The sequence below is a fragment of the Macaca thibetana genome, chromosome 8 (genome assembly GCF_024542745.1).
Source record: "Macaca thibetana thibetana isolate TM-01 chromosome 8, ASM2454274v1, whole genome shotgun sequence".
In the NCBI taxonomy this organism is placed as follows: domain Eukaryota; kingdom Metazoa; phylum Chordata; class Mammalia; order Primates; family Cercopithecidae; genus Macaca; species Macaca thibetana.
In genome coordinates, this window is record NC_065585.1 from 8619842 (window position 1) to 8639163 (window position 19322).

The 19322-nt window shown below is 36.2% G+C and overlaps 1 long non-coding RNA gene across 1 annotated transcript in view; it reads right to left on the reverse strand.

Moving 5' to 3' along the window:
* Positions 1-8080: 8080 nt before the first annotated feature.
* LOC126960606 (uncharacterized) overlaps positions 8081-19322 on the reverse strand; it is a 33343-nt gene continuing 22101 nt past the window's right edge. Inside the window, exon 4 of the long non-coding RNA XR_007728077.1 lies at positions 8081-8747. This is a non-coding gene — a long non-coding RNA (uncharacterized LOC126960606). The remainder of the gene's footprint in view (positions 8748-19322) is intronic.

Here is a 19322-nt window from a genome sequence, read left to right on the forward strand (position 1 = left end):
ATGAAGAAGATACATGCCCCATGCAAGTCCCAAATTCTGTGTGGCAGTTAAACCTTAAAGCTCCAAAATTATCTCCTTCAATTTCGTGTCTCACATCCAGTGGCACCCATGCAAGAGGTAGGTTCCAATGGTCTTGGGCAGCTTCACTCCTGTGGCTTAGCAGATACAGCCCCCACCTGGCTGCTTTCATGGGCTGGTGTTGAGTGTCTGTGGCATTTCCTGGTGACTAGCGCAAGCTGTTGGTGGATCTACCATTCCAGGGTCTGGAAATCAGTGATTCTTTTCTCACAGTTCCACTAGACAGCGCCCAAGTGAGGACTCTATGCAAGGGCTCCAACCTCACATTTTCCTTCCATCCTGTCCTAGCAGAGGTTCTCCATGAGGGCTTGCCCGAGCAGCACACTTCTGCCTGGACATCCAGGTGTTTCCATACATCCTCTGAAATCTAGGCAGAGATTCCCAAACCTCAATTTTTGACTTCTGCATGCCAGCCAGCTCAACACAATGTGGAAGCTGCCAAGACTTGGGGCTTGCACACTCTGAAACAGTGGCCTGAGCTGTACATTGGCCCCTTATAGTCATGACTGGAATGGGTGGGAAGCAGAGCATCAAGTCCCAAGGCTGCACACAGCAGGGGGACCCTGGATCTGGCCTAGGAAACCACTTTTCTCCCCTAGGACTCCAGGTCTGTGATGGGATGGGCTGCTGTGAAGGTCTCTGACATGATCTGGAGACACTTTCCCCATTGCCTTGGTGATTAATATTTGACTCCTCATTACTTATGCAAATTTCTGCAGGGCTTGATTATCTCCCCAGAAAAATAGGATCTTCTTTTCTATTGCATTGTCAGGCTGTAACATTTTTTTTATAATTTTATGCTCTGCTTCCTGCTAAATACTTTGCTGCTTAGAAATTTTTTCCACCAGATACCCTAAGTCATCCCTCTCAAGTACAAAGTTCCACAGATCTCTGGGGCAGGGTCAAAATGCCATCAGCCTCTTTGCATAGCAAGAGTGACCTTACTCCAGTTCCCAACAGATTTCCCATCTCCATCTGAGACCACCTTAGCCTGGACTTCATTGTCCATATCACTATCAGCATTTTGATCAAAGCCATTCAACAAGTCTCTAAGAAGCTTCAAACTTTCCCACATTTTCCTGTCCTCTTCTGAGCCCTCCAAACTGTTCCACCCTCTGCCTGTTACCAAGTTTCATAGTCACTTCCACATTTCTGGGTATCTTTATAGTAGTACCCTACTCTCTGTGGTACCAATTTACTGTATTAGTCAATTCTCATGCTGCTCTAAAGAACTGCCCAAGACTGGGTAATTTATAAAGGAAAGAGGTTTAATTAACTCACACCTCCCACCAGGTCCCTTTCTTGACATGTGGGGATTATGGGAACTACAATTCAAAATAAGATTTGGGTGGGGACACAGTCAAACCATATCAGACACTCTCCAACTTTAATTACAAGTATAAAATAAACTAATTGATGTAAAGATTGTGTTGATAATTTTTTAAAAATAATTAATATGATTAAGTATTTTATTGTGTGCCAAGCAGTGTGTTTTACACATTTATTTTGTCTATTTCTCCAAAACATAATTCCAGCTCACCTTGTTACAGCCTTGTGACATAGGAATGCTGTTTATCCTCAGAGAAGTAGGCTCAGGGAGAAGCTGCGTAATTTATCACTAGTCACATAGCTAGTCAGTATCAGAGTTAATATTTGAATCCAGGAACTTCTTATGCCGAAGCTCAAGATTTTGACTACTGAATTGTGTGGACACTGAAGTTTTAACTTGTGAGACAGTTCTGGTAGGAGGATTTGTGCAAAAGGGTATTCTAGATGAAGGGCTGAATGCCAGTTATCAAACAGGGTTAATAAATTCTCTGAACAGACCTGTCCTTCCTGGTTGACTTACATCCTGCCCTTTTACTGTCTTCCTTAGAGTTTAAAGGCATTATTTCTGACATTTATTTATTAGAGTAGCAAGACCTAAATGTTATAACACTGTTCATTTACTTTCCATTACATCAAGGGGAATATCAGAAGGTTCTTTTTTCTCTTCCTTCATCATCTTTACAGTATAGATATTGAGTAGGAATGAACAGATACTTCTAATAATGACTGACATCTATTTTGCCAATCCCTTTAGCTGTTAAAGAGTCAAAAACTGTAGATGTCCCTTGAGACCACTTTACGTCCTGAAAGTATATGGACATGTTATTTACTGAGCTTTCCCTACTTTCCCTCAAAAAGATGTGCAAGGCAAAAAAGAATGTTTAAGATTTGATTACTTCCCATAATGAGCAACTTTAAAATATTGATGTGAAAATACAATCAGACAATTTTGCTTGTCCTGTATTATTTTCACTTGCACATATTTAACATTAAATAAAGCACAATATTTCCTTACTGTCTTTCTTTTCCCTTATCTTGGTAGCATAAAATACATTGCATTAACATTTAGACTCTTATGCGGATAAGAAACACTCAGGGGTGGTCTGACATGTGATAATGCCTCAGTCTAACATACAATGATTCTTTTTTACAAACACATACACACAAACAGACTAACACATCATTGCATGACTCCAGTCACATCCATATACATAGTTAAACACATGTAGCACTTTAACAGAGTATAGCACTCTTTCCTTCCTGTTCTATCTCATTGTTATTTTCTCTTGTTTAGTCAATGTCTTCCTCATCATTTACCCTCACATTTTTGACATTCTGAAGTGTGCACATATTCATTCATGTATTGATAAAATATTCATTTGTTAAGCACCCACCATTCTGCCAGGCATTTGACACCAACGGTAAAAATATTGAACAAGTCAGCCAAATTCCTGTTTTCATGGAGCTTGCATTCTAGTGGAAGATAATAGAAAAGGCAAAAATCAGTAGACACAAAATGCTATTTCAGAGAATAAATAATAAAAATAAAAAGGAATAATCACTTTTGAATTTTTCAATCCATTCTTTATTTATTCAGCTAATATTTGGCACTTATAATCTTCCAGGAAATGCATCAGAAGCTGAAAATAAATGGAAATGAATAATATAGCAGGACAAACTCACAGTGGCTGAGGAAATAAGGAGAGAGGCAGGAGACCGGTTTGCCTTGAGTATGAAGAGAGTAAATTGTTTAAAAACCCAAATGCATATGCCATAGAGTACACATTGCACTCAAAATACATTGTGGTCCCATTTGTCTGCTCTTGCTTTGTTGCCATTGCTTTTGGAGACTTCATCATGAAATCAATGCCAATGCCTATGTCCAGAATGATATTTCTTAGGTTTTCTTCTAGAGTTTTTTACAGTTGTATATTTTACATTTAAGTCTTTAATTCATTTTGAGGTGATTTTTTTATATGGTGGAAAGAAGGTGTTCAGTGTAAATCATCCGCATATGGCTAACCAGTTAACCTAGCAGCATTTATTGAATAGGGAGTTCTTTCACCATTGCTTGTTATTGTTGATTTTGTTGACTAGCAGATGTCTGTAGGTATCCAGCTTTATTTCTGGGTTCTTTAACCTATTCCATTGTCCCATATGTCTGTTTTTGTACCCGTACTATACTGTTTTGTTTACTGTAGCCTTGTAGTATAGCTTAAAGTTGGGTAGCGTATTGTATGATGCCTCCAGCAATTTTTTTTCTTAGAATTACTTTGGCTATTTGAGTTTTTTGTGGGTTCCATATGAATTTTAGAATAGTATTTTCTAATTTTGTGAAAAGTGACTGATATGGTTTGGCTCCTTGTCCCCACTCAAATCTTGTAATCCCCAATGTTACGGGTGGGACCTAATAGGAGATGATTGAATCATGGAGGCAGATATCCCTCTTGCTGTTCTGAGTTCTAGTGAGTGAGTTCTCTTGAGATCTGGGTTTTTAAAAGTGTGTGGCACTTCCCCATTCACTCTTTCTCCTGGCACCACATGAAGACATGCTTGCTTCCCCTTTACTCTTTCCCCATAATTGTAAATTTTCTCAGGCCTCCCCATCCATGCCTCCTGTACAGCCTGTGGAACTGTGAGTCAATTAAACCTCCTTTCTTTATAAATTACCCAGTCTCCAGTAGTTCTTTACAGCAGTGTGAGAACAAACTAATAAAGTGACATTGATAGTCTGATAGGAATAGCAATGAATCTGTAAATTGCTTTGGGCACTATGGCTATTTTAACAGTATAGATTCTTCCTATCCATGAGCATGGAATATTTTTCTATTTTTGTGTCATCCCTGATTTCAGCAGTGTTTTGTAATTGTCATGGTAGAGCTCTTTAACCTTTCTGGTTAGCTGTATTTCGAAGTACTTTATTCTTTTTCCGGCTATTGTAAATGAGATAGTGCTGTTGATTTGGCTTTCAGCTTGGGTGTTTTAGTACATAGAAATGATACTGATTTTTATACATTAATTTTGCATCCTGAAACTTTACTGAAATTGTTTATCAGTTTTAAGTGCCTTTGGGCAGAGACTATGGAATTTTCTAGGTATAGAATTATATTGTCTGTGAAAATAGATACTTTGACTTCTTACCTTTCTATTTAGATGCCTTTTATTTCTTCCTCTTGTCTGATTGCTGTGGCTAGACTTTCAGTACTATGTTTAATAGGAATGGTGAGACTGGGAGTCCTTGTCTTGTTCCAATTCTCAAGGGGAATGCTTCCAGCTTTTGCCCATTCAGTATGATGTTGGCTGTTGGTTTTTCTAGATGGCTCCTGTTATTCTGAGGTATGTTCCTTTGATGTCTAGTTTGTTGAGTATTTTACCATGAAGTGATGTTTAATTTTATTGAAAGCCTCCTCTGTCTATTGAGATTATCATCTAGTCTTCCTTTTTAGTTTTGTCTATGTAATGAATCACATTACTGATTTGGCTATGTTGAACCAAACTTGCATCCCAGGAATAAAGCCTACTTTATAGTGGTAAGTTAGTTTTTTGATGTGTTGCTGTATTGTGTTTGCTAGTATTTAGTTGAGGTTTGTGTTTTCATCAATGTTCATCATCAGTGTTTGCCTGAAATTTTTATTTTCCGTTGTATCTCTACCAGATTTTGGTATCACAATAATGCTGACCTCATGAATGAGTTAGAGAGTAGTGTTTCTTCCTCAATTTTTTGGAATATTTCAGTAAGATTGGTACCAACTCGTCTTTGTAAATCTAGTAGAATTCAACTGTGAAGCCAACCAGTCCGGGGCTTTTTCTGGATGATCGATTTCTTGACTACTGATTCTGTTTTGGAACTTGTTATTGGTCTATTCAGGATTTAATTTCTTCTTAGTTAAATCTTTGGAGGTTGTATGTTTTCAGAAATGTATCCAATTATTCTATGATTTCTAGTTTGTGTGCATAAAGGTGTTAATAACAGGCTCTATGGGATTTTTTTCATTTCTATGCAGTCAGTCATATGTTACCTTTTTCATCTTCGATTGTGTTTATTTAAATTTTTTTCTTTGTTAATCTAGAAGGAAGTCTATCAATTTTGTTTATCCTTTTGAAGAATCAACTTTTGGTTTCACTGATCTTTTGTATGAGTTTTTACATATTAATCTCATTTGTGATATTAGGTTGTTAATTTGAGATCTACCTAACTTCTGAATGTAGGCATTTAGCAATATAAACTTTCCTCTTAACACTGCTTTAGCTGTGTCCTAGAGATTCTGATATGTTGTATCCTTGTTTCCATTATTTTCAAAGAATTATTTGATTTCTGCATTAATTATACTCTGTATCTAAAACTTATTCAGGAGCAGGTTGTTTAGTTTCAATATAATCGTATAATTTTTAGAGATCTTCTTGGTATTTATTTGTATTTTTATTGTGCTGTGGTCTGAAAGTGTTGTTGGTACAATTTTGGTTCTTTTTTGAATTTATTGAGATATCTTTATGGCTGAGCACGTGGTTGGTCCTAGAGTATGTGCTTTATACAGGTAAGAAGAATTTATTTTATGTTGTTGTGTGGAGTATTCAGTAGATGCCTCTGGACAGCCAGAGAAATTGTCAACAAAGTAAACAGGTAACCCGCAGAATGGGAGAAAATTCATCCAGTTGGAAGAATACTTTGTGAATATTGGATATTCAATTCTAAGTCTAATATCCAGAATTTATAAGGAACATAAACAAAAAAACAAGCAAAAGCCAAACCACTTCATTAAAACATAGACAAACTATATAAAGAGAAACTCCTCAAAAGAAGACATACATGCAGCCAACAGGCATGTAAAAAATGCTCAACATCACTAATCTTTAGAGAAATGCAACTCAAAAACACAATGATATATCATTTCACACCTGTCAGAATGGTTATTATTAAAAAGTCAAAAATAACAGATTTTGGAAAGCTTGTGAAAAAAATAGAAATACTTATACACTGTTTGTGGGAATATAAATTAGTTCAGCCATTGCAGAAAGTTCAGAGATTTCTCAAAGAACCTAAAACATAACTACCATTAAACCCAGTAATTGTAGTACTAAGTATATACCCAAAGGAATATAAATAATTCAGCCAAAAAGACACATGCACTTGTATACTCAACACAGCACTATTCACAAAAGCAAAGACATGGAATCAACCTAGATGCCCCTCAATTGTGGACTTGATAACGAAAATGTGCTACATGTATACCATGGAATACTATGCAGCCATATAATATAAAATCATTCCTTTGCAGCAACATGGCTGCAGCTAGAAGCCATTGCCCTAAGTGAATTAATGCAAGAATAGTCAACCAAATTTCACACTTTTTTACTTACAAGTAGGAGCTAAACATTGAGTACAAATGGACACAAAGATGGGAAAAACCGACACTAGGACCTACTTGAAGGGGAAGGGTGGGAGTAGAGGGATAGTTGAAAAATTACCCACCAAGTACTATGCTCACCACCTGGGTGACAAAATCATTTGTACACCAAACCCCTGCAACATGTGATTTACTCATGTAAGAAACCCATACATGTACTACTGAACCTAAAATAAAAATTGAAAAAAAAAAAAAAGGCAAACGAATAAAATACAGTGAGGGATTTTTATGGGAGTTGTAACATAAGGGTCCAAATTCATTCTTTTTAATGTGAATCTCTAGTTTTCCCAACACCATTTAGTGAAAGGCCTACTTTTTTCAATTGTGTATTCTTGACACCCTTGTTGAAGATCAGTTGACTGTAGTATGTGCATGAACATATGCATATGTACATACATACATATATATGTATGTGTATGCCTGCATATATAAATATAGATATAGATTTCTGGAAATTCTATTTTGTTCCATTAGTTTTTTTATGCCAGTACCATATTGTTTTAATGCTGGAACTTTGTAATATATTTTCAATTCAGAAAGTGGAATGCCTCTATCTTTGTTCCTTCTCAAGATCACTTTGACAATTTTTCATCTTTTGTGTTTTCATATACATTTAAGGATTGTGCTTCTTAATTTCTGTAAAAATGCATTGGGATTTTGATTAAGATAGTAATGAATCTGTAGATTAATTTGGGTAGTATTGGCATTTTAATAATGTTACGTTTTCTAATCCATGAACATGTGATGTCTTTCCATTTATTTGCAACTTCTTCATAATCCTTCATCAATGTTTGATAGTTTTCAGCAAACATTTTTTTATCTTCTTTGTTTATTTCATTTCCACACATCTTATATATATATATATTTTTGATGGGGTCTTGTTTTCTTGCCTAGGCTGGAGTGCAGTGGCATGATTTCGACTCACTGCAACCTCTGCTTCCCAGGTTCAAGAAATTCTCCTGCTTTAGCCTCCCAAGTAGCTGAGACTACAGACACGCACCATCATGCCTGGCTAATTTTTGCATTTTTAATAGAGACAGGGTTTCACCATGTTGGTCAGGCTAGTCTCAAGCTCTTGGCCCCAGGTGATTCGCCTGCCCGGCCTCTCAAAGTGCTGGGGTTACAGTTGTGAGCCACTGTGCCTGACTTTATATTTTACTCATTTTGAGGCTATTGTAAATAAGATTTTTAAATGTGCAGTTTAGATACTTTATTTTTCGTATATAGAAACACAACTAAATTCTGCATGTTGATTTTGTATTCTGCAACTTTATTAAATGTATTAGTTGTAACTCTGTGTGTGTGTGTGTGTGTGTGTGTGTGTGTAGTCTTTAGGATTTTCTACATATGAGACCATGTCATCTGCATTATTTCACTCATTTGACGTATTTAAAACAGTCAAACTAATAGAAACAGAGATTAGAATGGTTTTTTTCCGGGAGCTGGTGGATAGGAAAATGGGGAGTTGTTATTCAACAGACATAAAGTTTCAGTTATTTAATATATTTAAGTTCTAAAAAGATGCTGTACAGCATACTGCCTATAGTTAGCAATAGTATTTTGCATTTAAAAATTCAATACAAGTATAGACATGTTGCATGGTTTTTTGTTTGTTTGTTTGTTTGTTTGTTTAGACAGATTCTCACTCTGTCACCCAGGCTGGAGTGCATTAGCGTGATATCAGTTGCCACTGCCTTTTTGGTTCAAGTGATTCTCCTGTCTCAGCCTCCCAAGAAGCTGGAATTACAGGTGCCCACGACTACACCCACCTAATTTTTGTGTTTTTAGTAGAGATGGGGTTTCACCATGTTGGTCAGTCTGGTCTTGAACTCCTGACCTCAGGCGATCCACCTGCCTCAGCCTCCCAAAGAGCTGGGATTACAGGTGTGAGCCATTGTGCCCAGCCATGTTGAGCGTTCTTACAACAAAAACAACCTAAAACAAAGAGGTGCAAGGAAATTTGTAAAGTTGATGTACATTCTATTAGCTTGATTGTGATGATGGTTTCACAGGTATACATACATGTCCAAACTTCTGAAATTGTGTATATTAAATATGTGCAGTATTTTATATATCAATATAAACCTACTAACACACTGAGAGAGAAAAAAATATTTTGGTCAGCGGAGACATTTAAGAGAGGGGCTTTCATGGCATCCTAGGTTGAAGTGTAATTAGCAGCTGAAGTGGAGAGAGTGAGCACAGGCCACTCTTCATGAAGTTGGTGTTGAAAAGGGATAAAAGGTTAGTAGATTTATGGAGAGGCAGTATTAAAGGATGTTTGCCAATAAGGGTGCAATCTTATTTTTGAAAACCAAGAGAAGAGCGTGATGAAAGGAAAAAGAGTGGGCTAGCATAAAGGAAAGAGAAAGGGAGCAAGGCCAAAAGGAGTTGAAAATGAAAGTCTTCATAATTTAAGTAGGTGAAGTTATTCCCGTTCCTGAGGCCAGAGGAAAAGCACTAAAAGTGTGTATTGTTGTGGATACATTTAAAGCCAAAGAGAAAGACATACAGGGAGATGAACAACTGGCATCCTTTGTCTTTAAAAACAATTGGATAAAGAGCATAAGTCCTAGAGGCAGTCTTCTCAGACATGAATGAATCCCTTCTCTGTCATTTAATGGTTGTGTGGCTGGAGCTCAATACTTAGTGTCTCTGGGTCTTGACTCCTCATCTCTAAAACAGAAATAGTATACCCCACAGAGCTGATGCGGCCATGTGATGAAGTAATATGTATAACGTGTTATGACAGTGCTTGAAACACAAGTGACACGTACTACTACTATTTTTGTTATTTCTCATTCATTATTTCTATATTTATTAATTAATAATAATAATATTAGAACACTAAAAATGTTGCTGAGTAACTCATTATTACCCCTTAACTCCATGTTCACCATTTATCTACAAACTCCAAAATAGGCATCTATGGCACATCCCGCAGCAGTTTGTACTTAGCTCTGCTCCCAAGGCTTCTGTCCTTGAAATCAAAGCAAGCTGTGCTTTTGGCATTGCTGAGGCTCAACATTATTAAAAGGACATAGATAACAGATTCACAACACCCTTCTGGTTTGATTTTTGGCAAGTTACTGTTTCATATGGTACAAATAATCATAAAATTATATAGCATGCACTTATAATTTTATAGCAATTACTCACATAGCCTTGGCCAGGTTTTCCATAATAACTTCATGTATAATTAGTATGTAATCTTCAAGCATAAATAACGCTCTAATTAGTCTGTAATCTGTAATTACAATATATTTACAGGCAAGGTGTATACATGTGTGAGTATATGTATAAGTGTATTTAGGCAGTCTGAAATAACAAAGCTCTTTTAATAAGTAAAGAAAAGGAATTATGTAGATTTCATGTTAAACAATTTTCAATGCTATTAAAGAATAAGTGAAATTAGATGAAACCTCTTCATTGACTTTCCATGCCTTCATATTATACATAGCAATAGCTATATTTACAAAATGGCAATAACTAATATATGCAATATTGTTATGTTTGAGCAAGCATGTTGTAAGCACCAGATACGGCAAGAAGACATAGTGTCTGGACTTGTGAGGTTCATATTCAATTTGGAGAACAGAAATGATGTTATTACATAATTTAAATATTATTGTCAAACTCTTTTTCCAAGTAGGTGTGTTTAGAGATTAGTAAGTCAATTCATTTGAAATCATAAATGTTATGAGCTTTGAATTTGAGTTTTAAAATTAAAATAACATATTCTTGTGACCCCACCATTCTAAAATGTAAATCAAATTATTTGGAAAGAAAATAACTAGAAAATACTTGCCAAAGCAACCAAGAAGTTAACGTCTTATGTCTCAAGTGACGTATTAAGAGGGAAAGAACTTGCAGCTTAACAAGAGGTAGGAGAGAAAGGGAAGTGAGGGGTAGACAGGGAATTATCTTTTTTTTCTTTTAACGTTCTTACCAGAAATGCTAATGAAGAAAATACAGGAAAAAACAATTTTTTTCATTTGATAAAAGAGCCATCCTGCTGTCAATTAACAAAATCTGAGATATGAAAATCTACAGATAAAAAGAGTTAAGAAGGAATTACGTGTGCCTGAGTACAGCTTACATCTCTGAAAGAGCCAGACAACAACATCAAAAGAAGACAATATGATTAAGACTGGGACAATATTAGGTTATTTCTAGGCTCTGTTCTGCTCCCAGTAGGATTTGGTAAGAAAGACAATTCTATCTCAGAACCAGGATCTGTTTAACCCCAAGGATGATTCTAAAGGAGAACTTACTTTCTTCATCTCCTTCAGAATCATCCTTGGTGTTAAATAGATGCTGGTTTTGGACCATGCTTGGGACCATAATTACATGGAATCATTTATTTGTTTGTAATATCTTGGTTGTCATGCTCACTTGTGACCTTATCATATAAATCTTGTTTATTAGGAAGTTTAAATTTCAGCAATAGCTTTAGCTGTGCGAGCCATGAACTTAGGCAGTGAATAATACATTTTAATAAATTTCACATAAATAAAGTTTAACACCAAGGACACCTGCTGTTCTTTGTGTAATTTCATAGGAATGTGTCAAATACAAGAAAAATAAATGTTTTTCCTTTGGGGGATGGTTCCAATATGTCAGAATACTGGTAAAATTTATCTCTGCAATCGTTCGGTCAACAGACATTTTTGAGCATCTTCTATGGTGCTTGGGGGTTAAAGTTAATGGTGACACTGTAAGCATCTGTCTTGATCACTGATATTGAACTCCACACTGAAGGTATGACGGAGGCTCAGGGACAGGCTTGGCTCAAGGGAAAGTAGAAATAACAGAGAACAAAGGCATCCAAAGAACATTTGCTGTTGACATTCAGGTACCGCTTTTGGGAGTTTCCAAGCAGAAGTCACAGTACTCGAATAAAAAAGGGTTGAATGCTAATAAAGGGGATGTGAAGCAAGACATTTAAGAAATCAGCAGGGGGTGTGTTTATCTGAGAGCTGCTCATCTGTCAGTCTGCAACTGGCAGGTGAACACAGGTGTACCAGACAGTATTTGATAGCAAGTAATGGAATTCAACTTAACTGACTTAAATTAGAGTCTTGTATGACTGAAAGATTACATGTAGGATTGATTTTAGTCTTAACAGAATCAGGAAACTGAAATGATATCTTTCCATGTAGTTTGAGTTTGCTCTCCTCACTGGTACCTCTATTCTCAGGAAATCTTTCTCTGGGAAAAATGTGACCACCATGAGGACCGAAGCTGTATTTACAGGCCATTTTCTCAAGAGTTCCAGCAAAACTCTGGGCAGGTCTTTCACTGTCCTCATCTTAAATTTGGTTCTCAGACCTGAACCCATTCCTATGGCCAGAAGGATGCAGTATCCAATGTTGATGGCACCTCAACTTACCTAGATGGATGGACTTAGCATACAGATCATGGCTCCTAAAGGAAAGTTGGGTGCTATTACCAGAAGCAGGAGGAATGGATGCTGAGCAGATACATGCAGCCTTTGAAGGTCTCCCCAAATTTTTCTCTCTTACGTATGTACACACATGAATAAACACAGACTCACACGCATCCCTTAAACTATGTAATTACAACTTCTCTATATATGATTAGAAAAAACATTAAGATTCCAATAGACCAGAGATAAAAGATATATGCAGGCAACAGGAAATAAAAATCCTTACATGCACATGAGAGAAAAGTGTCTCCATAAAGGAAAACAAATTAGAACACTAATGAGGTACCATGCTTCAACCAAATCTAGCAACTGTTCTGTGAAATGAACAGCTAGTATAGTGTAAATCATTGTCAGTTTCTTTGGAACATTTTATTCTTCAACTTATATCTCCACACTTAAAAAGTGTGTTTATGTATACTGAACTAGTAGTATTGATTTTCAAAAACTAACCTAAGCAAACAATCCAAAATATATGAATATTATTTCAGTGTCACATATAATAAGAAAAAATTAAGATCATATAAAAATTAACATCAGTAACATGTTGTTTCTTATAAAACAGATATATCAAGGTATCTTATGCAATTCAATTTTGATCTTTCTGCACCCTAATTTTCTGACTAGTAGAACAAGAAAAAAATGTTACTAATAAATGGTTTTTTTGTAACAAAATAAAATAAATTGATAATACGTGTAAACACCTAGTGCATTGAATATAGTTGGTCGGGGAATGGTAGCCTTTATTAAAACTAGAATCATGATTAAAGTTACATTTGTATAGTACCAAGAAAGAATTCCATTACCCTATGTTAAATTAAAATAAATAATTGAATGAATGCACATGAATAAAACATTTAGGGATTTCTCATTATCATTACTGCTGTGTTAGGGAAGATGGTATACTTAGCTTTTTTTACTCTGTTTTCCAAATTTCATACGTCCTTATATTTGGGTGTTTGCAATTCGTAGAATAACCAATGTATGTAAAAGCAGTTTACAACATGTGTTGTGTCATACCAAAGTAAAGAGTGCTGATAGTGATTATTTTGATGAAGTGAGAAAGACAGAGCACTTCCCAGGCTAAATTACCCATGCCATGGGAGACACACAAGTGTCTGACAAACACAGTGAACATTTCAAGAGCTGGAATATCTCCTCCCAGAGGAGATGGGTCTGATGGCACCCAGTGCTGGCTGGATTGTGATCTAGGGTCTTTAGCAGGGTAAAGCTAAGGGGTAGAATATCTTTCTCTTGCCAAAGCTCGTCTGCCTTTATCCCAAAAATATTTATCCCAAAAAATAGCCAGATGAGAATTTACTGGGTTATAAATCTAAACAGGCTTGGGACCTAATAAAACCAGTGTGTGAGCAAGTTTAAGATGGATAGGAGAAAATGGGAATTAGTCCCCAGCAGCTAAAGCTACTGTTGTTTTTATCTGAAGCACCAACAGCCATGGACATAGAGATATTTCAGCTTATTAGAGGAAATGACTAGAGAGTGTGCCTGAGCAGAAAGAGACCGTGCCTTGGAAAGAGTCTTGCATGACAAAGATCTAAATTCTGACTGGAACTATGAATGGTTAGCAATGGGTTCTCAGGCAGAAATTTGGTCTCCCTAAACTTCAGTGTCCTTAGACATAAAATGTGGCACAAATATCTGCCTTAGATACATGACTTTTGTGATGAACAGACATGATTAATGTGGAATGCTGAGCTGTCATCATGGGGCTCTTCCCAGAGTGTTATATTGGTTAATTAAGAACCATATACATTAATAAATTTCATAAAACATAATTTGTTCAAATAAGGTAATTTTAAATAATCAATTTCTAAATAATCTGAGTGTTTTAACATATATATGTACCTATACACCTATACACACACACACACACACACACATAGTTTGATTGTTCTTCTCAACATTCCACCCCTAAACATTTTTAATAGGTACTGCTCTCACTCTCAAGCTTATACATCCACATGCCTCTCTTTGCCTTCTAAAACCTTTCCATCGCTCCTCACTCTTGCCCTCAAAAGTCTAAGAGTCAGTCTCACTAAGCAAGATTCTCCTTAGGAAATGATACCAGGAACGGAAGAATGTTAATATTTATGGAGAATAGTGTATATGTTGTGTGTAAGGTAAATGTTCTAATGATTGGCATACACTAGTGTCTGAAATAAATAGCATGTACATTAATGTTATTATCATTATTACTTTATTGCTTTTTGACAAGCTCATCTAGACTGGTGGGTTGCACTTTCCATCTTTGACTAGTTAGTTAATAAAATGTTCCAATGTGCTTTAGTGAGGACCTACGCTCTGTCCACAAAGTGGTATATACTAAGAATTCTCCTACAGAAAATCTTAAGAAACAGTACAGGACAACATTTGGATTTGGAAGTCAACAGTGTGTTAGTAGTCAAGACTGTTAATCAAACACTTTTTGGCTATTTTGAGTAACTGAATATCTTTACTCCCTCCAGCGTTGTTCAATTCCTGTTTTTCAATGGAGCAAATAAGAATGAGATACCTGCAATGCACCAAAAACAGTGATAAACGCTGGGAAATATGGAGCTGAGTACAACATAGTTGTTCTGTGTTTCCAAGAATTGTATATGGAACCTATGGAGCAGAGAGATAATTTGAAAGTGATAGATACTCCTTTGCTCCCCATCCTCACTCACCACTTTACCCAGATGCAATAATGGCAAGAGTTGGGTGGAAATGCAGTCTACACTCTCTACAATGTTAGGCCCACTGTACTCTGAGCCTAAGGGTCATTGGCTTCCCAGGGACACAAATAAAGCAAGTATGGTAGTCCCCTTTTGTCTGTGGGGGATAAGTTCTAACATGCCCCGTGGATGCCTAAAACCATGGATGATACCAAACTCTATATATACTAATTTCTGCACACATTTCTTTTTCCTTATTTACAATTTTATGGATAGAATATTTGTTCTTACACTAAATCTTAGCAACCTGACAATGCAATATCTTTTTTTTCTTTATTAGGTAGAGAAATTTTTCTTTTTCACTTAAAGAAAAGGCATTATAGCTTCTCTTTGACCTATCTGAATTACCAGCATCACCATTCTTGGTCTTTGAGCCATTGTTAAGTAAAATAAGGGTGACTCGAACACAAACACTGCACTACCAATACTTCCACAGTCAGTCTGATATGTGAGAAAGCTCCTAAATGACTAATGGGACAGGTAACAAATTCAGCATAAATACATTGGACAAAGGGCTGATTCATATCCCGGGTGGGGCATAACAGGATGGTGTGAGATTTTATTACCCTACTCAGAATGGTGCATGAGTTAAAACTTATGTATTGTTTATGTGTGAAATGTTTCATTTAGTATTTGTGGACCACAGTTAGCTGTGGGTAACTGAAAATGTGGAAAGCAAAACTGCAGATAAGGGAGGACTACCACACAGTCTTCTTTACTGGTAATCTTTAATTGACTACTTGTTAGTGATCACCTCTATAATCAACGATTTCCTTCAAGCATCTACAGCAGGCTCTCAGACACATGGTGAAGGGCAGATATTCTAGACACAGATTGCTAGGGTTTATATCAAATGATGTCACTTTCTCAGGATATGTTTCTGAACAAGTTAATCTCTCTATGCCTCAGTTTCCTCTGATCACAGTAATACTGACAATACTGTTTTCTGCCTCAGAGTTGCTATTAGAATTAAATGGGCTATTACAAATGAAGTGGTTGGGCCTGTGAATGTCAATAAATCAGAGCTGTATACATCAGTGTCATTGTAATACTATTGTTATCTCACCAGTGAAACCCAGTGCTGTGACTTCCACAAGAATGTCTCCTAAATTCTTCCCTTTGCTAACTGTCCACATCTTAAACCCTGTCTCCCACTCTCTCTGTCTCTCTCCGCACTACATCTTGGGCATATCCTGTAATTCTCCCTTGTTTTCTGTTTTCAATACAAATACTTCAATAGCTATAATATTGGTAATAATGATAGTTTTACTGTCACTGGGATGAATGAACTATATCATATGGGTTTCACATTTTTCTTAGTTGGGTAGTGTCATTATCCACATTTCATTGTTAAGGCTTGTAGATAGAATGAAGCAATTATTCAATCCGTCATATGTGTTTGTTCTCAAGTCCTGTCATTAGCTGTGGATGTCCACCACCTCCTTTAAGCCCTTATATGTCCAGCCCAGGTGGCCATGAGAATCTCTTGTATGGGCTCACTGCCTCTACTCCCTCCCAGTTTATACAGATAAGTGATGTTTTCCAACAGCAAATCTGACCATGGTACTTTCCAGGTAAAAGCTCTTTCATAAGGATTATCAATGAAATAAGGTTTACATTTCAATATGGAACTTAATCAACTCTCATATTTGACTCTAGTTTACTTGTGTAGTCTTCTCCCTTTCAGAACAGTCGTGATTCCTAGTCATTGAAATCCATGGAACTTTCAGAATAGACCTCGATGTTGTAACATTCTATGTCTTCATCCATTTAGTTATCTTTGCTGAGTTTGTTCTATGCTATACATCATACCACCTGACCCCGTTTCCCACCTAGAAAATTTTTATTTGGGCTTTGAGGATCAACTTCATCGTCCACCTGTTAACCTTTTGATAACCTTTTCTTTGATGAATGGACCACTTCTTTATTAAAACCTCTAATGTTCTCTTCTTTCTTCTTTTATAAAACCCAGACATCATGACATGTGGGTGGCCTCTCGGTCTCTGAATTGTTTAATTATTTGAGGGGAGATATAATTCTGTATTTCTCTTGATATCTTAGCAAAGCATAGAGTTTGGCATATAACACATGTTTAATAAATATTGCCTAATTGAATTATGTCGATGCAGCAAGATGAGCTAAAACTGTCACCACTGCTATAAGGAGCTGATGAGTTATGTGGAAAACAGAAATCAACTGTTTGGACACAGCACCATTAACACCAGATGACTGAGAGCAGGAAGAAACATGCCATTAGTCAGGGTTGTAAATTTGTAAGAAACAAGATCAACGTCAATTTAATAGGAAAAACGTGAATCCTCTGTCTAGACTCTATGAAAACATATTATGCAGACTAAATTAATTCTTTCTATTACAAATAAAATAACTCTAATGGTGGAAAGTTATGTCTCCATTCATGTTTTTAGGAGAAAATTTGTTGTTGTACCACATTCAGGGAGAAAGTTTACTTGCCATATAGTTGGGGAAAGCCTAAACAAAGTAAGATTTTATTCAGCACCCTCAGTTTAAGGAGAGGATGACTTAAGAAAGGGCTAGATTCAGATTTCGCTTACCTGGTGGAGAGCCAGGACTGGTCCTGAGGGAAGGAAATTAGCTTCCAAGAGGCCAAGAGGAGGTCTAAAAGGTAGGAGAAGCTCAGCCAAATGTTGTATTCAAGTAATCTACTTTGCAAATACCTATAGCCAAGGATGCAGATTAATATAAGAGAAGTTACTTAATCCTTCTAAAACAAACAAAATTATTCCAACCTCACTGTGGATTTAGGCCAGTGAAGGAAGCCAAGGAGCTATTCAGGAAGAGTACAATTCTGTGATTATTTGATAAGCACCAGCTGATAAATTGCAAAGTAAGAGACATATTTGAGTTACTATTTCAGTTTAAGAAACAGAAAAATTGATTTCTTTAATTCTCAGCCTATCATTCTAGAACTTCTAGGGGTAAACTCTGGAGACCACAAAGATATGCATTTGTGTACAAAACATTTTTCCTCTGGGTCACTTACAACACAGACAGTGGTGGTTCTGTATTTGACTCTTTGTCCAGAAATACATGGAATCATCTGGAAGTTCCATGGATTTTATAAATTGCATGTTTATAATAGTTAACAATAAAGATAAGAACATATTTTATTTATTGATGGTCTCATATGCCGAACACAATGATAAGTTCTCCACTATAATATCTGTAGATTATAATATCTATTGACTCACAGTCTATTTACCTCCAAAGTCTGCAAGTTTTCTTCAGAGCATCCTTTTAATACTAAAGTATTCTCTGGCAGTACTCATAATATATTCAGGACCATCAATAAATAGAAAAAGTATCATTAGATGGATGAAGAAAGTCAGGAAGGAATCAAGTTTATTTGGAACCACACACACAAAAAAGCAAATGAAGGAAAGAAAGAGGATGTTTTAAAATAAAAAAAAGAAAGAAAAGTAACAGATAGATCAAGTTTCAAACTAAGAACCCGGGCTTCTCACCAGATGGTTCCTAAGAATAAAGTGCCTGAAACAACCCAGACAGGATTTTCCATAAGGCAAAGTTAGGTCTCCTAAAATTCGCAGCTCAGTAAGTGCAAATGAAATGTAAAAATAGATATTTTTCATAACATCCCCTATGTAATCTTGAACATTTCAAACTTCTGAAGAAAACTAGATAATATTTAGTGGAACCATCAGAATATATGGGCCTGATATGATGCAGCCTATACTAAAATGGGGGATTTGCTAGTTGGAGCTCACTCTTATTTTGTCTATATGACAACTTTCAGAGCCCTCCTCACACTGTCCTTCTCTGTTTCTAGACCCACAGTGCCTTGAAGTCAGAAATAATGGCAAATTATTTTGTCTTCATATTTGAAACTTTTATTCATTTTATCTCTAAAAGTTTCTGTAAAGAGGTCCTCAGAAGAGAAATTCAGCAAAGCTTGGAGGATGTTTGAGTTGGACACACAGGATGATTTACCCAATCTGGAAGGACTTGCGAGTAGAAAAGGAACACAAAACATAAACAAAACTAAAAGCTCTTTTTTAAAAAGATAAAACTGAAAAAATTCTTTAGCTTGACTAAGAGAAAAAAGGCCTCAAAGAAGTAAATTAAGAAAGAAAGAGAAAACATTACAACTGATACCACAGAAATACAAAGGATCTTACAGGACTATTACAAGCAATTATATGCCAAAAAATTGGATAGTCTAGAAGATATGAATAAATTCCCAGACACATAAATCTAACCAAGACTGAATCATGATGAAATAGAAACTATTAACAGACCAATAATGAGAGAGGATGTTGAAGTGGTAATAAA